The sequence below is a fragment of the Podarcis melisellensis genome (assembly GCF_964234715.1).
Source record: "Podarcis melisellensis genome assembly, chromosome: 1".
Classification (NCBI taxonomy): domain Eukaryota; kingdom Metazoa; phylum Chordata; class Lepidosauria; order Squamata; family Lacertidae; genus Podarcis; species Podarcis melisellensis.
The window spans coordinates 15265634-15279332 of NC_138528.1; positions in this window are offsets into that span (position 1 = coordinate 15265634).

Genomic DNA, 13699 nt, shown 5'->3' on the forward strand with positions numbered 1-13699 from the left:
CGGGGAAGGAGGGGAAAAAAAGAGAGAGGCAGCCTTGAAGGGCTGAAGTTTGTGTATGTGGTGGCCTTTGTTTGGCTCCTCAAAGGCCTTTGGGAAGGAAAATAAACAGAACACAAAATATCGTTGATACCCAGGCTGTGTTCCCTAGCCCCCCCCCCCCAGCAAAGAGCCAAACCTAAAAGGCAGGTGAAATTTTATAGTGCAAAAACCAAGGGGGGGGCTGCTTTTTAAAATAAAATGAAATGAAAAATCGTGTTATGAAATAGAAGAACTCCAAGCCTCACTCGTCCGGCAAATATGAACCTGCCTGCCAGCTGGAATCTACCTCCAAACTCCTTCCTGGTGTGCTGCGCCACAGCCTTGCCCAACCTGGTGCTCTCTAGATGCTTTGAGCTGCAACCTGCATTATTGTACTGTAGCTAGAGGGCACTGATGGGGCCTGTTGTTCATAATATCCGGAGGGCACCAGGTTGGGGAACCTCTGGGAGTAGGCCAGATGCAGCCTTTCAGGAATTTTAGCCAGCCTTTTTCCGCCTTGCTGGCTCTGCTTTGCGCTCTAAATATTTCTCTCCTTGAAATCTTGCATATCAGGATGGAGAGTATAGAATCACAGAAATGTAAGAGTTGAGAGGGACGCCAAGGGTCATCTAGTCCAACCCGCTGCAATGCAGGAAACTCAGTGGAAGCATCGCTGACAGATGTGTGTCCCAGTGCCTGCTGGGAAATGGTAATATTTGCATTTGTTGCTCCGCCCGCTTTTGCCTCTGGCCCCGCCCACCTCTGTCATGTGGCCCTTGGAAAGCTGCCAGGAAGGGGATGTGTTGAAGAAAGCTTCCCATCCCTGCTGGAGACAGAGCCTTTCCAGTGGTGGCTTTCCTGTTGCAAAACTCTCTGAGGGATAGCTCAGTGCGAGGCTCTTAATCTCAGGGTTGCGGGTTCAAGCCCCACACTGGGAGAAAGATTCCTGCATTGCAGGGGGTTGGACTGGAACTGGCTGATCCTTGTGGTCCCTTCTGACTGTACAGTTCTATGCTTCTCTGCTACACAGGTACACCAGTGCCCTTCTTAGCTACAGCCCAACTCTGCCCTGCTGTCTGTGCCTCCAATGTGTGGCATAATTGTTGTTGTGTTGGACTAGGACCTGGGAGACCAGGGTTCGAATCCTCTACTCAGCCATGAAGCTCACTGGGTTGACCTTGGGCCAGTCACCTACCTCACAGGGTTGTTGTGAGAATGAAATGGGGAGGAGGAGAAGGGGAACCATGGGCGCCACCTTGAGATCCTTGAAAGGTAAAGGGACCCCTGACCATTAGGTCCAGTTGTGACCGACTCTGGGGTTGTGGTGCTCATCTCGCTTTATTGGCCGAGGGAGCCGGCATACAGCTTCTGGGTCATGTTGCCAGAATGACTAAGCCGCTTCTGGCGAAACCAGAGCAGCACACAGAAACGCCGTTTACCTTCCCGCCGGAGCAGTACCTATTTATCCTCTTGCACTTTGACGTGCTTTCGAACTGCTAGGTTGGCAGGAGCAGGGACCGAGCAACAGGAGCTCACCCCGTCGTGGGGATTCGAACCTCCGACCATCTGATCGGCAAGTCCTAGGCTCTGTGGTTTAACCCACAGTGCCACCCACGTCCCATCCTTGAAAGGTAAAGGTGGCATATAAATGTCGTAAATAAATAAAATAAATAATAACTTTTCATAAGGGTCGAGACACATTTAATTGCCTTCTGCTGTTTTGATTTGTTTTTAACCAGCCGGTTTTAGTGTTCTGTCTAATGCTCTGATGGTTTTTATGGTCGCTGTCTTTATTGTTTTAAGTTACTTGCTGTGTGCTGGTTTCAGGGCCGCTGGCAATAAGGCAGAATAGAAATCTTAAGAAATAAGAAAATAAATTAAGCCACTGAAGCACCCTACTTCATGTTGACTCAGAAGTAAGGCCCAACTCTGTTAGGCTGTTAGGATGTGTTTAACACTCATCTATCTGCCCAGGCATTCCCAGGCCATCAATATTGGATAGGAAACACAGAGCAGCACCTACAGTGGATGTGACTGTGAATTTTTGTGTTATGGTTTTGTTTTTTTTTCTGTTTTGTGGTATGGTTTTTACTGAATTGCACAATTCAATAAAAACGCTAATGTGCATTAGAATGGTTTTTATTGAACTGCACATTTAGCTTAGCGTTTGCACCTAATGCTAAGCTAAACTATGGTTTGACGCAAACATGCAAGTGTGAGGATTCCTGGAGAGCTCACAGCTGCTGCTTTATGTTTGCCACAGTCCTGCTGCAGTACTACCAAGCCATGGTTTGGCTTAGCTGGTTGTCTGAACCCGGGTTCGAAGCTTCTCTTGCTCCATACAGATTGTGAGCTGTAACCAAGGTTTGTCCTTGGGTGTATAGCTTGTGGTTTGTCTGGAGGAGACAAACCATAAGTCCAAGTTTGTTCAACACATAAAACCAAACCATGGCTTAGCTCATAGCAGCAAGAAGATTAGGGAGAGGGATTGTAGCAGTCACCCTCCCCTCTCTGGGATGCCTCATACTTGTATATTTGCAATGCTTTGTCTCTGTATACTGCTGTGGCATTTTTTTAAATACAAAGTGGTATATAAGTGTTTAAAAAATAATAAATGCCTGTTATCAGGATTGCAAGCCATAGTTTGCAGGATCATCTGCAAGAATGTTGTTCGTCACTCCCTGGGCTGCCAAGGCTCATTCGGACAGCGACAAGAAAAGGAACCTTCAGTGTCATTGGTCCAGTCTTCTGGAATACGCTGCCAATAGAGATTGAGTCGGGGCCCTTCTATCTCAGCTTTCAAGTGCCTGCTGAATACAGTGGTGCCCCGCAAGACGAATGCCTTGCAAGACGAAAAACCCGCTAGACGAAAGGGTTTTCCGTTTTTCGATGCACTTCGCAAGACGAATTTCCCTATGGGCTTGCTTCGCAAGACGAAAACGTCTTGCGAGTCTTGCGATTTTTTTCACTTTCCCCCCTTTTTCTAAGCCGCTAAGCCACTAATAGCCTTTTAGCCGCTAAACCGCTAAGCCTTTAATAGCCGCTAAGCCGCTAATAGCACTAATCCGCTAAGCCGCTAATAGGGTTGCTTCGCAAGACGAAAAAACCGCTAGACGAAGAGACTCGCGGAACGGATTACTTTCGTCTTGCGAGGCACCCCTGTACTTTTTCTATTCCACCAGGTTTATGCAGGCAATCAAGAATATACAGAATTGTAGAGTTGGAAGAGGGACGCGGGTGGCGCTGTGGGTAAAACCTCAGCACCTAGGACTTGCCGATCGCATGGTCAGCGGTTCGAATCCCCGCGGCGGGGTGAGCTCCCGTCATTCGGCCCCAGCTCCTGCCCACCTAGCAGTTCGAAAGCACCCTTAAGTGCAAGTAGATAAATAGGCTTTATAGCGGGAAGGTAAAGGGCGTTTCCGTGTGCTGCGCTGGTGCTGGTTCGCCAGAGCAGCTTCGTCACGCTGGCCACGTGACCCAGAAGTGTCTGCGGACAGCACTGGCTCCCGGCCTCTAGAGTGAGATGAGCGCACAACCCTAGAGTCTGTCAAGACTGGCCTGTACGGGCAGGGGTACCTTTACCTTTACCTTAGAGTTGGAAGGGACCACAAGGGTCATCTAGTCCTACCCCCTGCAATGCAGGAATCTTTTGCCCAACATGGGGCTTGAACCCACAGCTCTGACATTAAGTGTCTCATGATGTGCCGACTTGGTTATCATAAGAGTTAGCTGTTCTCTGATTTAAAATAATAATAATAATAATAATAATAATAATAATAATAATAATAATATGTTTTTAATTGCATTGATTTCATGCAAAGCTTTTGTAAGCTGCTTTTGTATTTTTTATGAATTTTTTTATTTTTATATGAGAGAAAAGTAACTGCCAATCTGCTTCTTCATGCGTCTTTCAGGAAGTTTTATTGCCCTCTCCCATTAATTGTTGTTGTTGTTGTTGTTATTATTATTATTATTATTATTATTATTATTATTATTATTACCCTGCCCATCTGGCTGGGCCTCCACAGCCACTCTGGGTGGCTCCCAACATCACCATCATCATCATGTGATAAAACATCAAACATTAAAAACTTCCCTAAACAGGGCTGCCTTCAGATATCTTCTAAAAGTCAGGTAGTTGTTTATTTCCTTGACATCTGATGGGAGGGCGTTCCACAGGGCGGGTGCCACTACCAAGAAGGCCCTCTGCCTGGTTCCCTGTAACCTCACTTCTCGCAGGGAGGGAACCGCCAGAAGGCCCTCGGTGCTGGATCTCCATGTCTGGGTTGAATGATGGGGGTGGAGATGCTCATTCAGGTATACTGGGCCGAGGCCGTTTAGGGCTTTAAAGGTCAGCACCAACACTTTGGTGACCTTGTATACCTGAGTACATGTGTGGTGTCGGAAGGAAGCTTCACGGCTGGAAAACTGATCTAGGGGTTGGGAGACCCAGATGCAAATGGCCACTCGGTGATGCATCTTGCTGTGGTGACTCACCATAGCCAAATTTGGGCATTCCGTTTGTACACAAGGAAGAATCAAAGAATTGCAGAGTTGGAAGGGACCTTGAGTGTCATCTAGTCCTCAGGAATTGCAGCTAAAAAAATCCCATCCACACTCGTATGTTTAAAAAACTTTCACTGAAGAACAGTCCACCACCTTCCAGTGCCAAATTACCAAATAGGCAGAGCAGGCAGTGGCCTAGGGGGCCCCATGGCTTTTAGGGGCCCCACAACAACAGATGAAAATAATATTAATTCTTTTTATTAATTATAAAATCAAAAACGTATTTGTTGTTTAGTCGTTTAGTCGTGTCCGACTCTTCGTGACCCCATGGACCAGAGCACGCCAGGCACTTCTGTCTTCCACTGCCTCCCGCAGTTTGGTCAAACTCATGCTGGTAGCTTCGCAAACACTATCCAACAATCTCATCCTCTGGATATTAGGAGATAATTTGTGAGCCCCCCCCCCCCCCGCTTGAGATTTCAACTGCCAGGAGCCTCCACAGGGTTTAATACAGCACTGCCACCTTCCAAGGTAGTCTTTTCCACCGCTGACCAGCTTTTACAGTCAGAAAGTTCTACCTACTGTGTAGTCGGCACATCCTTTCTTATCATTCGAATCCATTGCTTTGGGTCCTACCTTCTGGAACAGGAGAAAACAAGCTTGCTCCATCTTCCATGCAACAGCCCTTGGGATATTTGAAGACAGCTCCCAGCCTCCTCTTTACCAAGCTAGATATACCCAACTCCCTCAACCATTCCTCATAAGGCTTGGTTTCCAGACCCTCAATCATCTTGGTCGCCTGCCTCTGCACACGTTCCAGCTTGTCAATAACTGTCTTAAATGGTGGTGCTCCTAACTGGACAGGCAGAGAAGGTATCTCAACCAGATATATTTGTCGAAATGTTGGATTCTCTTTGTAAATGGTTGGAATTTAAATTTCCGAGAGAATATGCTATCGTAATTATTGTCTTTTTTATATACAGATAAGGGTTGTTTAGAGAGTATTTGTATACAGTAATTTAAAAAAAAATTTTTTTTGATTGAAAGATTTTCATGGGTAACAAATGTACAAATAACAACTCTGTTTTCAGTTTGTGGAGTCTTACCTTCAGGTTAGGTACATTTTGTGTGAAACACTGCTATCATAGGCAACTCTACAATTCTATTTCTAGTACTGTAATCCCTGCCTTCAATCAAGTTCTAAGGGCAGTTTACAATGATGTACAAGCACAATAAAACATACTAAAAACTGCAAGGCTGAAGACCAAATTCAGGTCCATTGCAGAACCTGATATTAACTAGCCCAAATCAAAGTTGTTTCTTGTAAGTTTCTTGTAAGGTGCTCTGATTTGGGCTAGTGCCTCAGGTTCTTGCTGTGTTTTAAAAGACTCCGAAAAGGTTTCCTTTTAAAGATAAACTTGAGCTGCTTGTCTTGTATCAGGCCTTACGCGGGTTGCCCATCTCAGTTTAAGATAATAATACAGATTTGCGTTGCGTGAATCTTTCCCTTTCGCTTTAAAGCATTGCAGTGTGATACATTGCCTTCATCATGTGTTTATAGGTCTATGATGAATGCAATCTAATCTGCTTTTCGGGGTTTCACTTTGATCATAGGTCAAGGAGTGGAAGGAGGGTTGGGGCAAGAGCTTCAGTGGGTTAAGGAGTCTCTCTACATTTCCCTCTTCTGAATTTTCAAAGGCGACCACAAATGCACCATGGTGGAGAGCAGAGAAAGTCTGGCATTCCACTCTGTACAAAGCTCCTTCCGGCTTGTACACAGCAAAAGCTTTCAGTGTTCCAGCCCTTTCCAAGCTGGGAACTGGCGCCTCCTAAGAGAGACGGGGAGGCCTTTGGCATTTCCCTTCTCCCACAAGCTTTTCCACAGAAGGTGGCAATCTGTCCCCTTGGTAAACGTTGCAAATTCGTTTGAAATTGCTTCCTAACCAACAAAAATGTGGAAGGCAAAAGAAAGATCCGAGAGTGCACATGCAATTTAAGTTAGGAATAGTTCACTTAAAAGCAGCTTCTAAGGCAGGATTGCCACTAGATTTTTAATTTTTGATAATGCCGTTTGTAGGTCTTTTAACAGCAGCAGGAAGTTAGAAAGTCAAGCTTTCCTCATCATGTTAAAGGGCAGATCCACACCATATATTTAAAGCACCTAAATTTAAAGTGCATTACTTCCCCCCAAGGACATGGGTGGCACTGTGGGTTAAACCACAGAGCCTAGGACTTGCTGATCAGAAGGTCGGCGGTTCGAATCCCCGCAATGTCAAAGTGCAAGTAGATAAATAGGTACCGCTCCAGCGGGAAGGCAAACAGCGTTTCCGTGTGCTGCTCTGGTTTGCCAGAAGCGGCTTAGTCATGCTGGCCACATGACCCAGAAGCTGTACACCGGCTCCCTTGGCCAATAAAGCGAGATGAGTGCTGCAACCCCAGAGTTGGCCATGACTGGACCTAATGGTCAGGGGTCCCTTTATCTTTACTTCCCTCCAAGAGCCCTGGGAGCTGTAGTTTGTTAAGGCTGCTAAGAACTGTATGGGGAACTACAGTTCCCAGGATTCTAACAGGGCAGTCACGCATTTTAAATGTGGCTTTGATGTGCTCTAAATGCATTATCTTCAAACCCACCTGCTAAATTACTTATGTCTCAAAAAGTGTTTCCACATTGCACATTTAGTGTAGAACTGCCATACAGTCGTACCTTGGAAGTCAAACGGAATCTGTTCCGGAAGTCCGTTCGACTTCCAAAACGTTCGGAAACCAAGGCACAGCTTCTGATTAGCTGCAGGAAGTTCCTGCAGCCAATCAGAACCCGCGCCAGATGTTCGGGTTGCAAAGAATGTTTGCAAACCGGAACACTCACTTCTGGTTATGCGGCATTTGGGAGCCAAAACATTCAAGTTGCAAGGCTTCCATGGTATTTAATTCACTTTTTACAGAGCATCCCAGTAACGATGCCATCTGATTATCATCATGATCATCCTGCATTTTCCTGTGCCTCTCCTTTTGTCACATCACTAGAAAATCTGACTTTCTTCAGAAACATGGAAGAGTAGGAAGTATCAGGAATCCCAAAAAGAGGGCGATAAGAGAAACCAGCAACATTGAAAAGAGTGAAATTGTGGCCAGATTCTCACCAGCAGCTTGTTTTTCTTACACCAGGGACAGAAATGGCTAAATATAGTTCTCTGCCTCCACAACTCTTATAACATGAGATTTCTTTCCCATCTCTTAGGATCATGTTTTTGGAGAAATTAAAGCTCTGTTTCAGAATGTTCATAATATTCAGAAATAACCATTTGTACAAGTGGAATTTGCAACCAGAGTCCTGTCTGGACATTCAGTGTGCAGTTATCACGTTGTGGGGCAGGAGACCAGGGGACTCTGAGAATTGTAGCTTTGTGAGGGGAATAGGGGTTCCCTAGGTTAAAGGTAAAGGTAAAGGACCCCTGGACAGTTACGTCCAGTCCAAGGCGACTAGGGGGTTGCAGCACTCATCTTGTTTTCAGGCTGAGAGAGCTGGCGTTTGTCCACAGACAGCTTTCCAGGTCACATGGCCAGCATGACAGCTTCTGGCGCAATGGAACACCATGACGGAAACCAGAATGCACGGAAATGCCATTTACCTTCCCGCCGCAGCGGTGCCTATTTATCTACTTGCACTGGTGTGCTTTCAAACTGCTAGGTTGGCAGGATTCAAGCTGGGACAGAGCAACAGGAGCTCAATCCACTGCAGAGAGATTTGAACCGCCAAACTTCTGATCTGCAAGAGACTCCGTGGTTTAGACCACAGTGCCAAACTCTCAGCACCTATAAGACACTGATCAGTTTTCATTGGGCCATCCATCCTGTCCCTGCATTGCTGGTTGGTTTGTTTCTTTTCTTTTCTTAAAAAAGTGTTACTTCTGCAAAGTTTGGAGTGTTGGGAGGGAAGGTATAAAAGGAGAATTCCCTGGATGCCAAGATCTAAATTTGGGGCAAGTATTTTTTTGTGAGAGAACCCCAGCAGAGATTTAAAATCGCAAAACATGAAGCCAAGTAAAGTATGGAATTATAGGCTGTTAGAACTTTAAAATATGCCCTCCTAAATTACAAAACTTCCCTTAGCATAGAGAAAGGCCACATGTTCGGTAAGATAAAAATGGTTTACTTACATACTCTCCAAAGGTCAGATTCATGTGCTTTTCCATACAGCAGGAAACACAGGCAGTACAACATGGCTTGGTTACAGTGGTGAAAGCTCCTAAATTATTGGCCTAGGAATACAAGAATGGCTTGTAAGAGCCATGCTGCCTGAGCTGCAGCAACCAGCTCAGAACCTCATCACTGCTTCTCAGGCAGACTGAAAGTGAACAGAGTCCTTGATTACCTTCCTCCCAAGAGAGTGACTTAGCTAAGCCTGGCAGGACAGCTTACTCTATGGCATTAACCCCTTTATGTCATAGACTTAAGCATTTTGGTTGTATGAGGCTGATCATCCCACATGGAGTTCCCCCAAGCATATTGAAATCCCCCTCTTGTATCTCAGTGGTACTGCTTTTGTTATATAAGCACCCACAGACTGAGAAATGGGTGGAAGTAGAGAGGCAAGCTGGGTCCCCCAACAGAAGGCTAACTGTGTATGCATAGGCACCCATGGGAATTTTCAAGGGTCGGGGGATAAAGTAAATAATCCAGGAAAAACATACTGCTACAGGATTGGTTGTGTTGGAAGCCATCTTTAAGTCTCATCCAAGCCCATGGTTTTATATCTGTAAGGGGTGGGGTTCTATAAAAGAAAAAAAGACTCCAAACAACCCTTTTTATTCAGTTAATGGCCCTAGCCAAGCATCTCTTTGCATGACAAAAGAGTTGGCCAAGTACAGGTGTGCTGCCATAGAAACAACTAGCTAGGGATGAGCTTTCAGAAGAAAGGGGCAAAGAGCTGCATCCCACACCTGTCTGGAGGTGACCTCATCCTGGATCCATTTTAAACTCCATTTGGTCTCACCCTAATTTTTCACACTCTTTATCTTGGCTATTTTGTTCTCTGTGCTGGCTGCCTTCACCGCATGCAATTTAAGCTTATCTTGGCATGCAAAGATCTAATCTCCATTCTCTTCCTAGCATTCCCACGGTCCCATTTCTTCCCTTCAGATCATCTTTTTGTCCTTAGCTGCACGAAACCTCGTTCACTTAAAGGGGAAAAGGAAGATCTAATCCAGTAATGTCTAACCTGTTGTCATCCAGATGTTATTAGACTCAACTCCCATCAGTCACAGCCAGAATGGCCAATGGTCAAGGGTGATGGGAGCTGTAACCCAACAACATCTGGGACTTCCGGGTTGACGCGATCGGTTTAATGGCGGATTCCCTCCGAGCTCCGGAGGGAATCGGCTCCATCGAGGACGGGTCTTGCCGCGCCGGCGACGCGGGGACCCTTACAAACCACAGGTGCTGATACCTGTGGACCTGGTGACTCGGTGGGCACCTTAAGCGCCCTCCTTGACAGTCGAAGAGCCTTTTTAAAGGCTGCGGAGAAGGTCTGAGGAGCGGCGTGGTGCTGAGAGTAGACCGCTACCTCGGTGGAGCGGAGCCGCAAGCCATTGCCGGAGAGCGTCAACTTTCTTCCTGACATTTGGACTGAAACAAATACCCTCGTGAGTAAAACGAAATTTGGATTTTAAAAGAAATTAACTCCTTTAATTTGGCGAACGGGGGGGCTGTGTCAAAAGGAAGTCCGCACCCCCCCCCCTGCATGCACGATCTGAAGCAAGGAGCGAAAGCCTAAGATCGGATTAAAAAGATCTTTTTTTTGTCTTTTGGGACTGATAAAAGATTCCATCGATTTGTGAAAACAAGCTTTTTTCTGCCTTTTTTAAGTTGTGCTGGAGGAAGAGCTGTATTTGGGAAAATTGTTGGGAACCCCCACTCGGGATCCGGGAGTGTTCCGCATTAGCCTAGCCTGAAAGAAAGGGAGTTTGACAGCTGTCATCTGAGCTGTCAAACAGCAGAAACAAGACAAGAACTGTATCTTTATATCTCTCTGATCTAAAGGTGTCACATTTGACCAGAAGTGGTTGGAAATTAAGTAACATCAAGTAATAACAAAGTAATAGACTGTTGGTAAAGGGAAAAAATGGTAATCCCCCTAGGGGAAACCAGAGACATTACAATGGCTGCAGAAGGAAAATTACAAGCAGAAATAGAGAGAGCCCTTTTTCTCGTGGGAATTCTACAAGAGCAAGAGATAGCTATGGACAAACAGCTCACGGCTTTGATTTCAAAAACAAGCAACTCTACTGATGGAACTGAGGATTTGACCTTGAAAGATTCTGCAGCTGAACTGGAAAAAGTTTCTTTGAAGTTGGAGGACAAGGAGTCTGGAGGGCAAAAAGTACAGGAACAGGACTTCATGCAGCAAGGGGACAGAGAAGCTTTTTGGATTATGGACTTTGAAAAGAGAAAAGTAAAGGAGGAAGTTTTCGGACACTATAGATGGGAAGCTGAAATAATGAAGAAATATAACTGGGACTTCCTCCTCTTTTCTGGCATTGGTGAACGTGATTTAAGGGAACATCTGGTAGAACCCCTGCAGCAAGTCTTTTCAACTAGGATTGATTGGAGAGAAGGTGAAGAGACTGCATTAGACATCCCTCGAGACTTGAAGATTAATAAGAAGGACTATCAACAAAACAGGCAGAGAGAGACTCAAATGGTGTTAGAGGCCTCAGATGTGAGGAATCCTGGCTAGGAGTTTTATAAGAGGGCAGATATCTAGGAAGGGACAGATATCCGGACAAGGAGGGAGGGGGAAAAATAGAAAGTTTTAAAACTATTTTATGACTTTTGGGTTTTATAATTTTGACTTATATTTTAACATGAAAATGGGGAAATTTATGGTATAAGAACTTCGATCGATCTTAGAAAAAGAATTTAAGGTATATAAGAAAATGGGATAAATAAGTTGGGCCTAATAAAGGGAATTAAGTTTAAATATAATAAGAAGAGGTTTAAGGAATGAAACAAGAACTTGCTGAATTAAGTTTGAAAATTGGGATGCATGGGTGGGGGTGGGGGGAAGTCAATGAAAGAGGGCTACGAAAGAATCTATTTGTGTTTATTTCTCTTCTCTTTCTCTTCTCTTTTTTTTTCTTTTTCCTTTCTTCCTTTTTCCCTTTTTGCTCTGTATTAAAATTTGAAAATTCAATAAAAATTATATTAAAAAAAAAAACAACATCTGGAAGGCACTATGTTGGTGATGGCTTGGTTACCTGTTGCACAAAGATAAGATCAAACGTATTTCCTGCCTGATGGCTATTGCTCTCTGCTGACTGGAGCTTATGGGAGTTGTAGTTCAAAACAGCTGGATGGCACAACATTGGAGAAGGCTGCAGGAGCTATAATGGTACATGTGTTGCTGTTATTTATTACTACCATAACAATCAAGATGAAGGTGCCCTCAAAATAGAACCGTAAGTGCAAATCATGCCAGGAGGGCAATTTGAGGGCAATTGCTCCTAGGCGTTTACAAGTTTCAGTATCCTAATCAAGCAGCCATTTGAAAGCGGCAAAATCTGGTGCAAATACATCACATCTGAACAAAGGAAAAATCTTCTGTGGAAAGAAGAAGTTTTAAGAATACAATGCTACTACGTATTGTTATGAGTTGGTGGGGAGAGGGGAAGTATGCGAGATCCTTCTAACTCCTGGAATGAACAAGCATTAAAATATAAGCCAGGCTATTTTCCTGTGTTGAGGTGACAGCCTGGGCAGTGTGCCATTAAGAGAAACAAAGGGAAGAGCCCTCAACTCAGAGATAGTTAGAAGGACGAAGCAGAGTTCAGAGTTGAGTTGCAGCGATGTGACCTTAGAAGCAAAGCAGCAAGTCGGAGAGAGAGAGTCGGAGCAATGTTGGGGAGGACTGTTTGATTTCTGTTTGAATCCTAGGCTGTGGCTTTGGGAGAAACAAGACCCCCCCCTTGGTGTTTTAATGCTGTGGACCACTCTGTTGTAGGCTCAGGTTGTATATACAGTAGTACGTCTACTTACGAGCACCTCTGGTTACGTATCCTTCAGGATACGCACGCGGCAAACCTGGAAGTATTTTTCCGGGTTTCGCCCTGCGTGCATGCGCAGAAGCCCTCTACCACACCGCATGTATGTGCAGAAGCACTCTGCCGCGCTGCACACATGCGCAGAACAAGCACCTCCAGTTGCGAAAATCTTGGGATCTGACTGGAGCTCTGGAACGGATCCCATCTGCAACCGGAGGTACCACTGTATGTGTAAATAAACCATATAGCATAAAGACACCACAGTCTCTGCTGTGCCTCATTCCAAAAGGAAACATGAACCCTGGGTAAGTGCCCAGAACCCCATGATTCTCACACCAACCGCTCAGAGATTGGGGTGGCAAGCAACAGTATGTTAGCAAGTTGAAATGGTAGCTATGGTGACCACGAACAAAGAACAAAGGCATTTGGGTCGACTTCAACACACCCTCAGTTCACAAACTGTTGATGTAATACTCAGGCTTTGTGAAACCGAGTTAGATGTCGATGTAGGGGGGGGAAACATTTAATTCTTCACAGCTCTGTTAATTTTTTTAACCAGGTTAAAGCAATCACACACCAAAAAAGCATCCCTTTTTTATTAAGTGTGTTCTCCACTAGAGTCTCCCCTCCCCCACTTTTTTAATTTTTAAAAAATTGATTATTCTGCCTGCACTTTTGGAGACAGCCAGGAATTACTAATGGAAAATGACTGAGCAGCAAGAACTCGTTTATTCTCTGTTATTGCCCTACCTAGTTAGAAACTACGCAAAAGAGTAAGGGAATTACAATGCTATTGTGGATCTTCTACTACACCTTCACCGGGTTTTGTTCACGTGTTATTAGGTTTTGTGTACACTTGCTGCAAAACCCTCTAATTTCACTGACCTGGAGCTGGGTGCTGTGCAGACATCTCGGATCCTCCTGGGCATTACTGCTGTGCAGCCAAAATAATTGTTCACTCTATTTATCATTTCCGTCCCCAAAGACGCTCGCAAATGGCATCAAAATGGCGGCACTGCCGGCAAACACACATAGAGGGAGGTATCAGAGAGTTTGGATTTGGATTTGATATCCTGCTTTATCACTACCCGAAGGAGTCTCAAAGCGGCTAACATTCTCCTTTCCCTTCCTCCCCC